A 13148-nucleotide genomic window follows, 5' to 3' on the forward strand; every position below is an offset into this window, starting at 1 on the left:
AAAAGCTCATTATGGGCAGGAAATGTGTCTACTAGACTGTGAGCTCATCTCTAGACTGTGAGCTCATGGTGGGCAGGAAATGTATCTGAGGTTATATTGTACTCTCCCAAGTGCTTAGAACAGTCCTTTGCCCACAGTAAGCACTCAATAAATACAATTGAATGAATGATGTAATATTGTACTCTTCGAGCACTGAGCACAGTGTGCTGCACGCAGTAAGTGCTCAATAAATATGATTAATTAGGCCGATTAAAAGTGGACTGGGGTTGGATGACTGAAATGGAGGAAGGTTCTTTACTACTACCTCTCCAATATATTCTTGGGGAAAGGGGAAAAGAAATGAGAGGTTTAGAATTGCAGGCACTCACTCAAAATATCCATTTCAGCAGCATCTGGATAGCCCTACTCTCAAGGGTGGGTTTCTGTAAAATATCTGTTTACACAACTAGTTCCTCTACATAGTCTTCTTTTCAAGAGTTAAGCCGTTCACTTCCTTGGGAAGGAGTGCAGAAGTGAAGAATGATAAGGAAAACAGTTCAGATTCCAGATTCCATTCCTTCCCTATCTATTTGTGTTTTTCCATGGCATGGGGCAATTACTGAAAAAGCAGCACGAAACAATCAAACCCTCCAAACGAGTTCCTAAGCCCAGGGAACCAGAGCTAGTCATAACTTACAGCTCACTTTCGGAGCCAAATACAAAGCTAATTAAACAGAGGAACCTTAATGAGGGAGGTGAAGGGAAATGAAAATTCATAAATTGGTCTTATTTTCTTTCCAATCCAAGTGGGTACAGCAGTTTTACAAGCGTCAAATGAAACCAAAATAATGACCACGGAGCACAACTTGAGGATGGAGGAACTTCAACACATCTTCCTCTGGCTGAGCACTTAAAACATCAGGAGCATGTTCCACTGTTGACTAGTTACGATTCACAAAATGCCTTTCAAGGTCAAATTTTTTTCTTAACTCTTCCATCCACTCACCCCTCCCCGGTTGGACTGTAATTGGTTCGGTCTATAGGAAAAAAAAATGCAAGCAATTTTACAGCTGTTCTATGTCATACTATAGTGCCAATTACTGAAATTTAAAAATATCTAGCTTTTTTTAACTTTAATTAGAGCAGTTGCATTTACATGAGATTTGCACAGCTGTTTGATAAATGATATAGAAAGTTATCCGGCTTCAGTTTTTTTTCATATAAGCATTCCAAGGGACTAGGCCCTTGAAAAACCCTTTACTACTCTCTCTAGTATTCTGTTATGTTTGGTAACATTGGACTAGCAGTGGTAGTTAGTGAGATAAATCATAAATCTTACGGAGCAGGCAACACTCAGCTCCTCCCTTGGCTAAGGAGCAAAACTCACGGCAAAGTTGGACTGAAACAAGATACTCACTTTACTACGTGAATACAGCCAGCACTCTGTTTTGTGGTTATGCCTAGATACATATGCCATAAACAAAGCAAACATATGCCGAATAAGGAAAGCATAAATAATGATAAATTACAGAATATCCCATATCTTCATTTTAGCCAATTTATGAAGACATCACGTACCAGTGGGAAGAGCACGGCAAACATATGCAGAACAGGGAGAGTATAAATAACGATAAACTACAGAATATCCCACATCTTCATTATAGCCAATTTATGAAGCTATCGCCAGTGGAAAGAGCATAGGATTGGGAATAACATTTATTGAGGTCCCAGTGAGTGTGGTGTACTTTGTTCATTGCTTGGGAAGTTCAGAATAAAGTGACATTTTCCGTACACAAAGAACTTATACTCTAGTAGGGGAGACTAGTACTTCCCAAGCGCTTAGTACAGTGCTCTGCACACAGTAAGTGCTCAATAAATATGATTGAATGAATGAATGAGACAAATATAAGAACATTTCCATGTAGATTGCCCAAAAACCCAGCTCTGCCACTGGTCTGCTATTGTACCAGAGAAGTAGCACGGCCTCGTTGACAGAACACAGGTTTGGGAGTCAGAAGGACCTGAGTTCTAATCCCAGCTCTGCCACTTGCCTGTTGTATGACCTGGGGCGAATCACTTCACTTAACTTCTGGGCCTCAATTCCCTCATGTGTAAAATGGGGATTAAGACTGCGAGCCCCATGTGGGACAGGGACTGTGTTCAACCTGATTAAGCTTGTATCTACCCAAGCCCTTAGAACAGTCCTTGACACATAGTATGTGCTTATTAAATACTATACTTAGAGAAGCAGAGTGGCTCAGTGGAAAGAGCCCGGGCTTTGGAGTCAGAGGTCTTGGGTTCAAGTCCCGGCTCTGCCAATTGTCAGCTGTGTGACTTTGGGCTAATCAATCAATCAATCGTATTTATTGAGTGCTGACTGTGTGCAGAGCACTGTACTAAGCGCTTGGGAAGTACAAGTTGGCAACATATAGAGACAGTCCATGCCCAACAGTGGGCTCACAGTCTAAAAACTTAACTTCTCTGTGCCTCAGTAACCTCATCTGTAAAATGGGGATTAAGACCGTGGGCCCCCCGTGGGACAACCTGATCACCTTGTAACCTCCCAGTGCTTAGAACAGTGCTTTGCACATAGTAAGCGCTTAATAAATGCCATCATTATTAAATGCTATCATTGTTATTGTTATTATTATTACCGTGGGCAAGTCGTTGACCCTCCAGGGGCCTCAATTTTCTCATCTGTATAACAGGGATAAGATACTTGCTCTCCCTACTTCATTCATTCAATCGTATTTATTGAGCGCTTACTGTGTGCAGAGCACTGCACTAAGCGCTTGGGAAGTACAAGTCGGCAACATATAGAGACGGTCCCTACCCAACAACGGGCTCACTGATAGGACCTGTGTACAAGTTGAAGAACTTGTATCTACCCCAAAGTGAGTTGAACACAGACTTTGGAAGTGCTTATGAATAATAATAATAATGATCATAATAAATGTGGTATTTGTAAAGTGCCTACTATGTGCCAGGCACTGCACTAAGCGCTGGGGTAGATACAAGCAAATCAGGTTGGACACATTCCCCTGAGCCATAAGGGGCTCACACTCAATCCCCATTTTACCGTGTCACAGCAGGCAAGTGGCAGAGGCAGGATTAGAACCCAGGTCCTTCTAGGCCAAGCTGCTTCACCCCACCAAACCTTTAAACTATTTGCCAACAACTACTATAATTAGCATATTTCACCAGACATAAACATGAGTGACATCCCAAGCGTCTCAATGATGATACAAGTATCATCAAGAGAAGCAGCGTGGCTGAGTGGAAAGAGCCCGGGCTTTGGAGTCAGAGGTCATGGGTTCAAATCTCGGCTCCGCCACTTGTCAGCTGTGCGACTTTGGGCAAGTCACTTAACTTCTCTGGGCCTCAGTTCCCTCATCTGTAAAATGGGGATTAAGACTGTGAGCCCCCTGTGGGACAAACCTCATTACCTTGTGACCTCCCCAGCGCTTAGAACAGTGCTGTGCACATAGTAAGCGCTTAAAAAATGCTATCATTGTTATTATTATTACTATCAAGGGCAGTCTGTGGCCACCCCACAATCCAGGCAATGTAGGGCTGGCAATACGGAGCTGAAATGGGCATCACACCAGACCCGCCTTGCTGCTCCCTGTGGTCATTCATTCATTCATTCATTCAATCGTATTTATTGAGTGCTTACTGTATGCAGAGCATTGTACCAAGCGCTTGGGAAGTACAAACTGGCAACATATAGAGACGGTCCCTTCCCAACAATGGGCTCACAGTCTAGAAGGGGGAGACAGACAACAAAACAAAACATGTGGACCGCTGTCAAGTCGTCAGAACAAAACCGTCGACTCTGCCCTCCCTCTGCCCAGTCCATGCATCTCCGTGCCTCCCCAGAGACAATCTGATTTGTCAGGGTCAGTTCACCTGCCTCCATCCTGGCAGGCTCCAGGTTCATTCCCAGTTTCCTCATCTGTAAAACACGAATGAAATAGGGGAGCACCAAGACCTAATGGATAGAACATGGGCCTGGGATACAGAGAACCTAGGTTTTAATCCCAGATCCGCCATTTTCCTGCTGTGTGGCCTTAAGCAAGTCATTTCACTTCTCTGTGCTTCAGTTACCTCATCTGCAAAATTGAGATCCCATTCTTGTTCTCCCATCTGCATCAACTGTGAGCCATATATGGGACAGGGACTGTGTCTGACTGGATTAACCTGTAATTACTCCAACACTTAGCACAGAACTTGACAAGATTAACAAATACCATAAAAAAAGGACTGTTTTTCCCTTTGGACTGTAAACTCATTGTGGGCAGGGAACCTGTCTCCAGATCTGTTCTGTTGTACTCTCCAATCACTTAGTACAGTGCTTTGTACACAGTAAGTACTCAATAAATACAATTGATTGATTGAAATACCTGTTCTAACTCCCCCTTAGACCGCGAGCTCCGTGAAGGACACCAACTGTGACTGAGCTGATTATTTTTCAAGCAATTAGTACAATGCAGTATACAACTGAGAAGCAGCATGACACAGAGGAAAGAGCATGGGCCCAGGAGTCAGAAGGACCTGGTTTTAATCGCGGCTTTGCCACGTGTCTGCTGTGTGACCTTGGGCAAGCCACTTCACTTCTCTGGGCCTCAGTTACCTCATCTGTAAAATGGGGATTGAGACTGTGCACCCCATATGGGACAGGCACTGTGTCCAACCCGATTTGCTTGTATCCAAATAACAAATACCCTCATCAATGGTTTTTTTCCCCCAGTATTTAACACTCTGCTTTGTATTCAATAGGAGCCAAATGAATACTACTGAACAAATTACTCCCACCCCCCACCCCCCACCTTCTAGACTGTGAGCCCGTTGTGGCCAGGAATTGTTTCTATTTGTTGCTGAATTGTACTTACCAAGCACTTAGTACACTGCTCTGCGCACAGCAAGCGCTCAATAAATACGATTGAATGAATGAATGAAGGTTTCGCAGATAAAATACGCCCTTAAGTCCATAGTAACTTACACGGGCAGAATGGTCTAATAAAGATTTATGTGGTCACCGTAACAATAGTTTATTTTAAAAAGCATTCCATCAGAACAACTTCTTTTCTTTGCCTCCCAAGGACAGCATTAACTCCAATAATTTATCTTTTCCTCTGCTGTCCTGTTATCTCCTCTCATCTCCATACTCACCCAGAGTTTCCGCCCTGCTAACTGGTGGATAGATAAGTCAATATCTTGAAAGATACACACTACGCGGAGAAAAATCCCCCAGGTTTTACAGTAGCCACATTAATAGAAATCACTTGCAGCTATGCTGAATCTGATTATGAGTCCTCTGAGCCGTACTCCTCTTTGCCAACAAGTAGCATTGGAAAAGGGCTACTTCCAGCCCACACTCTTCACCCCTCCCAAGCTGACCTCCTCACCGTCCCACACTCTCACCTCCCCGACAAACTGGCTCCATCTCCCCGTAAACGAATAGTATTTACTGAGTGCTTAGTGCCTCGCACTGGCTCCGTCAATCAAGAGATGCTAATTTAAAACTATACATTATAAATTAGTTAATTATTCATATTAATGTCTGTCTACCCCATGAGACTGTAAGCTCATTATGGGCAGGGAACCTGTCCGCTAATTCTGTTGTAGTGTACTCTCCCGGCACTTAATACAGTGCTCTGCACATAGTAAGCACTCAATAAATACGAGAAGCAGGGAAACACCCCGAGAAGCAATGTGGCTTAGTGGAAAGAGCACAGGCTTGAGAGTCAGAGTACGTGGCATCTAATCCCGACTCCGCTACTTGTCCACTGTGTCACCTTAGGCAAGCCACTTAACTTCTCTGTGCCTCAGTTACCTCATCTGTAAAATGGAGATGAAGACTGTGAGCCCCACGTGGGACAACCTGATTGCATTGCATCTACCCCAACGCTTAGAACAGTGCTTGGCACATAGTAAGCGCATAACAAATACAATTTATTAAGTATTGATAATTGATTGGACCTGCACAAAGTTTATTATTATTATTATTACTAATAATAATAATGGCATTTGTTAACCAGTTTGTATTTGCCAAGTACTGTAATAAGAACTGGGCTCTATAGATACAAGATAATCAGGTCGAACATGGGGTTCTCAGACGTTAATATAAATGAATTACAGATATGTACATACCTGCTGTGGGGCTGGGAGGGGGGATTAATGAAGAGAGCAAGTCAGGGTGCCACAGAAGTGAGAGGAAGAAGAGGAAAAGAGGGCTTAGTCAGAGAAGGCTTCTTGAAGGAGATGTACCTTTAAAAATGCTTTGAAGGTGGGGAGAGTAATTGTCTGTAGATATGACAAGGGAGGGAATTCCAGGCCAGAGTCAGGAGGTGGGAGAGAGGAAGAGAGAGTGAGAGAAAGTTAGCATTAGAGGACCAAGTGTGCAAAATCAGAGGACCTGGGTTGTAATTCCAGCTCCATCACTAGCCTGCTGTGTCACCTTGGGCAAGTCACTTAAGTTCTCTGTGCCTCAGTTTCCTCAACTGCAAAATGGGGATTAAGACTGTGAGCCCCATATGGGACAGGGACTGTGTCCAACCCAATTAGTTTGAATCTATCCCAGCGCATACTACAGTGCCCAGCACACAGTAAGTGCTCAGTAAATACCACAATTATTATCATTATTATTATTATTGAACCCGAATTATTTCCGTTGTTTTCAAATTGAAATCCCATTAAACGTTCCTGAGATGCCTGCGGTAAGGACGGGAGAAGAATCTCCGGGTGCAGGGACCTTTTCACGGATCTGAGAATCTGCAGGAGAGAAGGCTTTCCCACAGGTTTCCTTTAGCCAGACTCAGGATGGGGGTGGTAGGGTAGTCCCTGATCACCTCTTTTTTTATGGTAATTGTTAAGTGTTTACTATGTATCAAACACTTTTCTAAGCGCTGGGGTAGATACAAATGAATTAGGTTGGACACAGTCCCTGTCCCGCACGGAGCTCACAGTCTGAGATGGAGGGAGAGCAGGAGAACTGAGCCACACAGAAGTTAAGTGACTTGCCCAAGTCACACAGCAAGCAATTGGCAGATCCGGAATTAGAATTTAGGTCCTCTGATTCCCAAGCCCATGCTCTTTCCATTACGCTATGTTGCTCTTCATGTCAAGCACATGCTAGTGGTGGGAATAACGTTCACGACTTAACGATTGGTGTCTAAAGCATTTCTTATCCAGAACAGCAAGGGTCTATTCTAATTAATGGTACTTATTGAGCACTTGCTGTGTGTGGAAATTGCATTATGGACGTGGAAAAGAATAATACAACAGATCTGGTAAATTCATTCATTCCTTCATTCAATCATATTTATTGAGCGCTTACTGTGTGCAGAGCACTGTATTAAGCGCTTGGGAAGTACAAGTCGGCAACATATAGAGACGGTCCCTACCCAACAACGGGCTCACAGTCTAGAAGGGGGAGACAGACAACAAAACATGTAGACAGGTGTCAAAATTGTCAGAACAAATAGAATTATAGCTATAGGCACATCTTTAACAAAATAAATAGAATAGTAAATATGTACAAGTAAAATAGAGTAATAAATCTACAAATATATATAAGTGCGGTGGAGAGTGGAAGGAGGTAGGGTGGGGGGGATGGAGAGGAGGAGAGGGAAAAGGGGGCTCAGTCTGAGAAGGCCTCCTGGAGGAGGTGAGCTCTCAGTAGGGCTTTGAAGGGAGGAAGAGAGCTAGCTTGGAGGATGTGTGGAGGGAGGGCATTCCAGGCCAGGGAAAGGACGTGGGCCAGGGGTCGACGGCGGGAGAGGCGAGAATGAGGCACAGTGAGGAGGTTAGTGGTAAATGTCTTCCTGCCCACAAGGAGCTTATAGTCTACAAGGGAAGACAGATTCTGTCCAGAAAAGGTACATGCTGTCTTTACAAAGACATGTGCACATGCTGTCTTTTCAAAGACAATATGTGCAAGCAAGCAAGAGTGTCACTGAGAACTTCATACACATGGATCCAATCTCACCATTGGCGATGTCACCTTCAAACCAAAAGACAGCTCTACGTTATGTGTCATATACTATTTTTTATGGCATTTGTTAAGCATTTACTATGTTCCAGGCACTATACTAAGCGCTGAGGTAGATACAAGCTAATCAGTTTAGACACAGCCCAAGTCCCCATTTGACAGATGAGGTCACTGAGGCACAGAGGAAGAGAAGTGGCCTGCCCAAGGTCATACAGCAGAGAAGTGGGATTAGAACCTAGGTCCTTCTGACTCCCAGGCTTGTGCTCTATCTACTAGGCTGCGCTTTTTTTCTCCCCTCGATCATGAATATACTGGGAATCAAGATTGCCATCAACCTCTACGGAGTCACGAATCCACCAGAGGCACTAACCAAGAAATGTCTGTTCCTCTGGAAGGTTGGTTTATCATCCATCAAGCCCATCCCAGCCACCCAAGTCCAGAAAACATCCCCAGAGACAAAAGAACCATCCCAGGATTATTTCATCCCCTGAGGTTCCTCCACCTCCAAAAGTCATTACTCAAGTCGACACCCTGTTTGTATTTAATCTACTGCCCTCCAACAGTTTCACCTACAAGTCTCACCACATCCAGAAAACATCTTATGGGTACATTAAAAAAAAAAGCTTTCAACCTGCATTTCATCATCATTTCCAGAACACCCCTCCTCTTCTCTCTGCATCCATAAGCATGAGAAGGCAGTAATAATGATGGTGGTATTTAAGTGCTTAGTATGTATCAAGCACTCTAGTGAGCACTGAAGCAGATACAAAATAATTAGTTTGGACACAGTCTCTATCCTTCATGGGGCTCATAGTCTAAGGAGGAGAAAGAAGAGACATTGAATCCCCATTTTACAGATGAGGGACCGAGGCTCAGAGGAGTTCAGTAAATTTCCCAAGCCCACAGCCGGCAAATAGCAGAGCCATTTAGTACCAAGTCCTCCTCCTCAAGGGCTGATGCTCTTTCCTCTGGGCTAAACTGTTTCCTCCAAAGGGTGACCAACTCCAAAAGGAAGCTTTTCTTTTGTACACTACTTCTTCAAGCAACTCAGTATTTCCTGCCGATCCATTCTCCTACCCACATCCATTCCAGAAATTCAAAGGACCAAGAGATTTTTAAAAATTTAACCCAGCTGAGATTGTGCAAGATAGCCCTAGCTATCCCAAGGACAAACACCCATTTATAGGATTACTGCATTCTAATTTTTGTGAAAGAGATGCCATTTAAAGCCTTCAAAATTAGAACTGCCAAACATTTCAGAAGTACTCAGTTTGACTAATTATTCAAGATAGGAGGAGTTGATCTTGCCTCAGCTGGAGTGCTGGAAATTCCCAGGGAAGACGGCAGTAGTGGACAAGAAAGTGTTTATTTCTGTCTACTTGGGGCATCCTGCTGCCCTGTCTAGATTTCTGCTCTTACGGGGCACTAAGAAAATGTTTTACATCACACTCGTGTGACAATAATGAGGTTTTCATCCTGCCAAGATAACAGTCACTATCCATTTACACCAGCAAACCTAGGATGCTTGTTTGAATTACACCAAGACATGTCCCCCTCTCCTGGCTCAGACTCTGGACACCATTTCTGAACCAAAAGATAAAGACTCGTAGTCCCAGAGGTACATTGCATGCAGACCTCCCTGGCTGCTCCTTGTCCCTTCTGGAAGGAGGCTTCTCTCAAAAATAAATATTTACCAAATGCCCACGATGTGCATGGGATTGTACTAGTTCCACAAGAGCAGCTTCAGGGAATTTTAACAATTTAAATGGGAAAATGTCACACACATAGAATACTAACCACCACCAGAACAATTTGTCAGCTCTGAATTTCTTAGAATAGGAGAGAAGGGGAGGAAAAGACATGGAGGAAGAAGCACTATAACTACAAGAGGAGTGCTGATGTGAACAAGTCTTTGTGCATAATTTCTCAAGCATTTATTCTTAATGCCCCCCAATTCCCAAGTTGAATGAACATCAAATTCTTTGTCCTTCAAGAGCAAAATTCCTGCATTATGGAAGAAATATAGACGTGCCAAAGAGGAGAAATTTTAAGAGCACCAGTCATGTGCCACAACAAGCTGTATAAACATCCATGAGGAGTGGAATGGACTGTTAGTCACACTTTGGCCAAACACACACACCGACAAAGGTCTCACCGACAGTAGCATCCTCTTTGAACAGGAAGGACAGATAGTCACACCCACCCAAAAATTGACAAGCGACAAGTGGGGCTACTGAGGAGCAGTGTGGCCTCGTGGCTAGAACATGGGCCAGGGAATCAGAGGGACCTGGGTTCTAATACCAACTCTGCCACTTCTCTGCTGTGTGACTGTGGGAAAATCACTTCATTTCTCTGTGCTTTGGTTTCATCATTCTGTAAAATGGGGATTTAAATTGTGAACCCCATGGGGAACATGGACTGTGTCCAACCTGATTTACTGAGAGCTCACCTCCTCCAGGAGGCCTTCCCAGACTGAGCCCCTTCCTTCCTCTCCCCCTCGTCCCCCTCTCCATCCCCCCATCTTACCTCCTTCCCTTCCCCACAGCACCTGTATATATGTATATGTGTTTGTACATATTTATTACTCTATTTATTTATTTATTTTACTTGTGCATATCTAGTCTATTTTATTTTGTTAGTATGTTTGGTTTTGTTCTCTGTCTCCCCCTTTTAGACTGTGAGCCCACTATTGGGTAGGGACTGTCTCTATATGTTGCCAACTTGTAATTCCCAAGCACTTAGTACAGTGCTCTGCACATAGTAAGCCCTCAGTAAATACAATATGATGATGCTGATGATGCTTGCCTCTACCCCAGGACTTAGTACAATGCCTGGCACATCAATCAATCACACTTATTGAGCACACTATTGCAGAGCACTGTACTAAGCACTTGGGAGAGTACAACGGAATTAGCAAACATGTCCCCTGTCTATAACAAGCCTACAGTCTAGAGGGTACATAGTTAGCACTTAAAAATACCCCAATTATTATTAGTGCAAATAGAGTAAATAATAATAATAATAACTCTATTTTTAAGCACTTTCTATAGGCAATTTGTTAAGCACTTACTGTACTATGTGCTGATTGTAGGTGCAAGATAATTAGGTCGGACATAGTCAATCAATCAATCAATCACTCATATTTATTGAGCGCTTACTATGTGCAGAGCACTGTACTAAGCGCTTAATAATGGCATTTATTAAGCGCTTACTATGTGCAAAGCACTGTTCTAAGCACTGGGGAGGTTACAAGGTAATCAGGTTGTCCCACGGAGGGCTCACAGTCTTAATCCCCATTTTACAGATGAGGTCACTGAGGCCCAGAGAAGTGAAGTGACTTGCCCAAAGTCACACAGCTGACAGTTGGCAGAGCTGGGATTTGAACCCATGACCTCTGACTCCAAAGCCCGGGCTCTTTCCAGTGAGCTACGCTGCTTCCCCATCTAATATAGGGCTCCCAGTCTAAGGGTGAGGAAGCATAGGTGGCATTGTGGCATTTGTTACTATAAGCCAAGCCCCCTCACGGGACTCAGAGTAAGTGGGAGGGAGAACAGGTGTTAAATCTCCATTTTACAGATGAGGAAACTGAGGCACAGACTAGTTTAGTGAACTGCCAAAAGTGACAAATCAGGAAAGTGGTGGAGCTGGGATTAGAACTCAAGTCTTCTAACTCCCCGGCTTATACTCTTTCCACTAGGCTACTGATTACAGGAGAGATACCAAAGGAAAATTAAGCCATCCAGCCTGTTACAATTCTCTGGTGAAAATGTAGGATTTGGAACAACGGTCTAATAAACCCTACTTGAGGTTCTAAAGGACAAGAATCTTCACAATAAGCAACAGCACCCCCCAAACCCAAAACTGAAGTGGATAAGGGAGCTCTGCAAACTTATTGGTTTTGGAAGCAGCATTTCAAGCACATCCAGAGCCCTGAGCCCAACCAGCCACCAAATCCTGTATCCCAAAACAACTTTATGGGGTTGCCTATAAACAAAACTTTCCAATGGGCCCAGGGGGAATGTGGGAAGTAAGGGTCCTTTGTTAAAAGTGACCTTCCCTTACACAAGAGAATGCCTGGAATAGCAAGTGATGAGTGAAAAAGGAATCAGAGGGAACACTGGAAAAGAATGCATTCATTCATTCATTCATTCAATCATATTTATTGAGTGCTTACTGTGTGCAGAGCACTGTACTAAGCGCTTGGGAAGTACAAGTTGGCAACATATAAACATGGTCCCTACCCAACAGCGGGCTTACAGTCTAGAAGGGGGAGACAGACAACAAAACAAAACATATTAACAAAATAAAATAAATAGAATAAATATGTACAAATAAAATAAAGAAATAGAGTAATAAATACGTACAAACATATATACATATATACAGGTGCTGTAGGGAGGGGAAGGAGGTAAGGCGGGGGGATGGGGGTGGGGAGTACATCTTTCAGTTGGTCCTTAAAATGGTGCTTTAAATGGCTTTCATTCATTCATTCAATTGTATTTCTTGAGCTCTTCCCTAACAAAGTTTTTTTTGTTTGTTTTCTATGGAACTTGTTCAGCACTTACTATGTGCCAGGCACTTTAATAAGCTCTGGGGTAGATACAAGCTAATTGGGTTGGACAACGTCCATGTCTCACATGGAGCTCACAGTTCTTAATCCCCATTTTACAGATGAGGTAACTAAAGCACAGAGAAGTTAAGTGACTTGCTCGAGGTCATCCAGCAGACAAGCGGGAGGGCTGGTATTCGAGACTTCTGATTTTCAGGCCCATGCTCTATCTACTAGGCCATGCTGCTTGAGGGTTTACTTCTCTTTCAGAGTCTCCAAAGGAGTGAAGTAGCAATCAGCATAAAAAATAGATCAGATCCAGCAAAATGTTTGTGACCAATATAAATAAATACAGGTTGTAGCAGGGAGTGAATTTAAGAAAAGATTTGGGTTGGATCTCACCTCTAGACTGTAAGCTCATTGTGTGCAGGGAATATGTCAGTTATATATTGTTGTGTTGTGCTCTCCCAAATATTAAATGAGAGTAGAGATGACAGAATTGGGCCCTTTTCACCAGTCATTTCTCCTTTAAGCCCCTCCATTTGTGAATCGTCATCAATGATGCTTATCAAGAGTTTAATGTGTGTGCAACACTGTACTAAGCACTTAGAAGAGTAAAATACAAAA

The 13148-nt window shown here is 43.3% G+C and overlaps 1 protein-coding gene across 2 annotated transcripts in view; it reads right to left on the bottom strand.

Annotated features, from left to right (window-relative positions):
* Positions 1–13148, bottom strand: part of RAI14 (retinoic acid induced 14) — a 178149-nt gene that overhangs the window by 150490 nt on the left and 14511 nt on the right. The gene's annotated exons all lie outside the window — the stretch shown is intronic.

Source organism: Tachyglossus aculeatus, chromosome 3 (genome assembly GCF_015852505.1).
Source record: "Tachyglossus aculeatus isolate mTacAcu1 chromosome 3, mTacAcu1.pri, whole genome shotgun sequence".
NCBI classification, from domain to species: domain Eukaryota; kingdom Metazoa; phylum Chordata; class Mammalia; order Monotremata; family Tachyglossidae; genus Tachyglossus; species Tachyglossus aculeatus.